The sequence below is a fragment of the Arachis ipaensis genome, chromosome B01 (genome assembly GCF_000816755.2).
Source record: "Arachis ipaensis cultivar K30076 chromosome B01, Araip1.1, whole genome shotgun sequence".
In the NCBI taxonomy this organism is placed as follows: domain Eukaryota; kingdom Viridiplantae; phylum Streptophyta; class Magnoliopsida; order Fabales; family Fabaceae; genus Arachis; species Arachis ipaensis.
The window spans coordinates 5213049-5218118 of NC_029785.2; positions in this window are offsets into that span (position 1 = coordinate 5213049).

Genomic DNA, 5070 nt, shown 5'->3' on the forward strand with positions numbered 1-5070 from the left:
TATAAAAATAAATAATTTTTAAAAATTCAAAACTTACTACAAAAAAAAAGTTAGGCAAAATTTAGGCGTCAAGTCATAGGCACCATAGAATTGGGGCTCATTTTTTTGGATATGAGAAGTATGTGTGTGTTGTGTATTATTGTAGAAAATGTGCTAGACATAGATATTGGAATAGCTTTTTCTGAAATAGGGATGAAGAAATCGAACCATCCAATTTATTTGTAAAAAAAATTAAGCTTACTAATCGGACAGTCCAATTAGTGTGGAAGAGGAATTTTAAATTTTGGTGAAGGTAATCGGACCCTTCTATTTGTGTACTCAAAAATCAGACGGTCCGATTTTTGTTCCTGACACCACACTTGCGTAAAGCACCTATATATACACTCCGTATCTGCGTCCTACACCATTCTCCCTTCCACATCTAAATTAAAAAGTGTAGAATTGGCCTCTCAAAATATCGACCTATATATACAAGATAGTTAAAATAAGGTTTTTATTCATTATAGTTTTCAGATTTTTTATTTTAATAAATAAAATAAATATATTAATTACTAAATTAAATAATTTCAAAAGTTATTACCGAAATTCGTCACCTGGTCATATTTCGTTTACACAGTTAAGGTCTCGGAGATATTTATCTTTCCGGATCAATACTTCTTACTAACTATTTTAACAATGAATGATTCATTCTATGAGATGAATTTATACGTATCTTGTTTACAGTGTCAACGAGATATGACACGTAAACGTCACACGTGTATATCTCGTTGACACTGTAAACGAGATACGTGTAAACAATTTTTCAACAGCTATAAAAGGATGTCTAACTCTTGAGATTCTCCACATTTATTTCATATCTTCTTCTGTCCCGTTTTCTCACAAAAAGAAGGCAACAATGGCCAGTAATAGGGTATACATAGTTGTGTGTGTTTACCCCATTGTCGTATGAGAAATGGCGACAATGAGGTGATATTTGAGTGTGAGAATTCGATTCTGTTGCGGACTCAGCGTGTGAGTTTGTTGTCCGAGTTGAAGAGTTTGATATTGAGAAATCTTGGGGGCACCGAAACGAGGGAGGTCGGATGGGTGAGCTATAGGTTGCTGGCACCGCTGGGTAATGGAGTGTTCCAGTTTTGACTATTTGGCTTATAGGAGACGAGCATGTGCGATTGATGTTCGACATCCATGGGAAAATCATGGCAAAGCAAGTGATGGAGCTTTCTGCCGAGGTTGGAGATGTTGGTGGCGGTAGTTCTGTTCACTCGACCTACGTACAAGATGATCGACCTCTCGCACTACCCCCGTTCATGTCGCCATTCTAGTGGAGGACATGGAGATGGGTGAAGAAGACTCTGATGAGGAGTACGTTGCCGATAGTGGCGACAGTGATTCTTTCGAGGGGGTGATGACGAGGGGTTTGTACCAGAGACGCCCGCTCAGGTAGCTGTGCGCTATGTTTTGCCTCCCCCCAACCCGATTCCGGCGCTATCCGATGTACCAAGTCACTATCATATGTTGGATCTGGACGCCATGCACAAGAGAACTCCGTTTTCCAGCATGGGGAGGAGGATTACAACCTAGACGGTGGGGTAGAGTTTCGGGTTGGCCACAGATTCAAATGCCGAGATGCAGTGATGCACGGTGTGAAGAGCTATAGTATTTACCGGAGTGCAGAGTACCAAGTGATCGAATCTGATCGACTGAAGTACCATGTGCAATGCCGTCAAGCTGCAAATAGCTGTCCATGGAGTCTCCGTGTTGTCCTTCGACAGAAGCTCGGATACTGGTGAGTTCAAGATTCATTGAGGCATAACTTGTAGTTCATGGTTTCCATAGATTACATATTTTTTATGCATGCCACCTAAACATCACTATTTTATTTCGTCAGGGAGGTCCGGAGGGTTGGAGGAGTTCACAGTTGTTTAGCACCCACCATGTCCTAGGACCATCGACAACTGAATAACAGTCTCATCTGCAAGGTCATCTTGCTTATGATACAGTCCAACCCTTCCGTAAGCATCCCTGTCCTGTAAGGTGCGGTCCAACAGAGCTATCACTTCAAACCCTCATACAAAAAAAGTGTGGATGGCGAAATGGCATACTGTGAACCCGGTTGATACCCCCGTCGCATATGACGGTCCAGATGCAGGCGATATCTGTGGCATCTACACCGAGGTATACGCAGGCGCAGATGGATGCTGATACTGTCTGACACCCTGCTCTCTCCCATTCCGGAATGACTTTGCTATGCGCTGCATTGTGCCGGATCAACGGTGTGAAGCTGGAAGGCATCGTCAAAGAATATCTCTTCCACCATCTGCTCCTTCTGATGGATGCTGGATGGTCCTGCATCATACCAACCGGGTGGTGGTGTGTCCCAGATGGCCCGATGTTGTGGCCCTTCTGATCCGGATGCAGGATGCGGTGCGTGGGCTGGTGGAGGTGGAGGTGGAGGAGTAGGTGCATCCTCCCTGTCTGACGAGAGGTCTACATGATCCTCCTGTCGGTCATACTCTGCCTCTTTGTCGAACTCTACATCCAGTCGCGCCCGACAAGGCCTGAACCTCTCTCGCCTAACCCCTTCCTCTAGTCTCTGATCTCTAGCACCCCTGTCCCTCCGAGAAGGTCGCTGGGTATCAACCCTAACCTCAGTCGCCGCCTACGCCAATCTGGCATGCCCCGTGGAAGGTGGAGATCGTCTCTCGGTTGGCTGGCAGTGGGCTGTACGTCAGCGGGTAACTCGACAGGCCTCGGATCCTCTAGTACCTCCTCGCCTGACAGGTACCTCACACGGCAAGCCCCACGCCACCAATCGTAATACTCCTGCGTCGGCCTGGTGTCAAATGTGTGGACAATGGAGATCCTGTGACCTGGATGAAAACGGGTCTCCCAGCGCTCATACCAATCGCGATGTCTGTCAACCACCAAACATCCTCACCCCAGCCAGTGGAGGTCAGGAACCTGTCGGAATAAATACAGACAAGTAACTAGTCTGACGGGGTTGATGTGGCCTACATATGTATATTGTAATAATTTAACTTTGAGATCAGTGAGACAAATACAAATAAGGTTTCAGCGATACCTGTCAAGGTTCACTGGAGTGTAAGGAACCTGTTACTCTCCAATGAATTGACGTTTCACCCGGCCAACCTGGTGAAAATGCACAACATTGAAGCAGACAAGAGGGACGACTAACATCCATGTCCCCCACTCCTCCTCCTAGACGAACCAAGGAGGGCACAGGGCCTCCAGAGCAGGGTCATCATACGCGCCCTCCATACAATCTGAGAGAATCGTGACATAACAAATAATTAGTAGTTATAAACAAATGCAACATAAGCGACTAAACTGAAATTGCAGTTAGGTAAAGCATGGTACTAACATCATCAAATCGTAACCTGTCGATCGAAACTCTCCAATGCAGGACCTTGGCCTTATGCTGATCTCTGCTCTGCTGCTGTATTCCAACCAACCTAACACCAATAAAATCAGTTCATTATACAGAAACTCGTAGATAGTTACAAACTCATAAATAAATTAAAGACATAAGTAGTTATTACCTCGCCGCCATAGGATACATGTAGATCACTCACTCCGATGGACACCACTAAGGAAATCGTTGCTATATATCCAGGACATCAACAATAGAGTGCAGCCAACGATGTTCGTGACACTTCGGTGTGCTGTCGAGCAAAGTGACTGATACGTCCAAGCCAGCACGGCCGAGCCCCAAGACAACGCCCGACACTGGCTAAAGTCCTAAAGAAGTGGGAGCCATCGAAGGTGGACCAAGTTGTTCGACTTGTCCGTCATCAGATATCTCCCGATCAGCAACATGATGTAGCATCTAGCGTACTGTCGAAGGGGCCCTAGGTCGTCCGTAACGGGCATCTGTCGAACACGATCCTGCAGCCACACCAGATTCAATGTGAAGGACTCCTTCTGTGTCGCCTGCTGTGGAGCCACCGGAGGCCTGGCACCCAATAGCCGCTCCACCAACTGCCACATCTCCATGTGGTACCACCTACCAAAGTCACAGAAGCACCCCAACAGGGTCCCCGTGGGCGCATAGCCCTAGGTGGTACTCAACGTCTTGCAGGGTGATAGTAACCTCACCCCACGGGAGATGAAAGGTGTGCGTCTCCGGATACCATCGCTTCACGAATGCCGTAATCAGTGCATTATCGAATGTGAAGTCTCTGAGAGGCACTGTGTCTCCGAATCCAGCCTCTCTCAGATACGGGACGATGGCGTCCGGTGCAGGAAGGGTATGACTCACTCGTCGAGGCGGTAGAAGGCGAGGCCTCTAAAAAAAAAAAATATGTTCACAATTATCAATAAATAATTTTAAAATTTTTATTGGTTCTTTGAAGTTTAATGGTCCTTATAATATCACTAAATTTTTAAATAGGTTTCTATATTTTTTTATTAAATTCTTACACTATTTTTAGTTTTGTAATTAGATCTTTTTAGTATAAAAAATATTAAAATTAAATAAATATTTATAATTCTATTAGATATTTTCAGAAAAACAATATTAAACCTAAATAGATACCTCTTTATAAATTATAGATTTTATAAATAACAACGTAATTACATATTTAGTTGCATATTTTTTAGAAAAATCTTATTCCGTAAGTTTTAATATGTGATATAAAAAGATTCTAATTATTAAATTAAAAGGGGTAAAATAACTAAATCAGATAGCATTCCAAACTAATAATTATGAACTAACAACCTAAGACAAGTGAAATAAAAGAGAATTCTAAAATTCTACTAGTTACGTACTGCATATTAACTATACAAGCTATATTCTACTTCTTTACTACTACCCTAACCATAGCTACATACACACATTTATCTATATATGGTTTTTTAAAATATAATAAATTAAAACTAATCGCAAAGTCGACTGTCCCAGCGTAATGCGAAGTGTCGTTCAGCCTGTTGATGTCTCTATCGTTACCAGCTGCGTGCGCCATAATCGTAATTATCGATTACATGCTCAGAAAGGGGTAAAAAGGAAGAGAAAGTAGTTGAAAAGTTCAAACTAGCGCTTGGCTTGGTCAA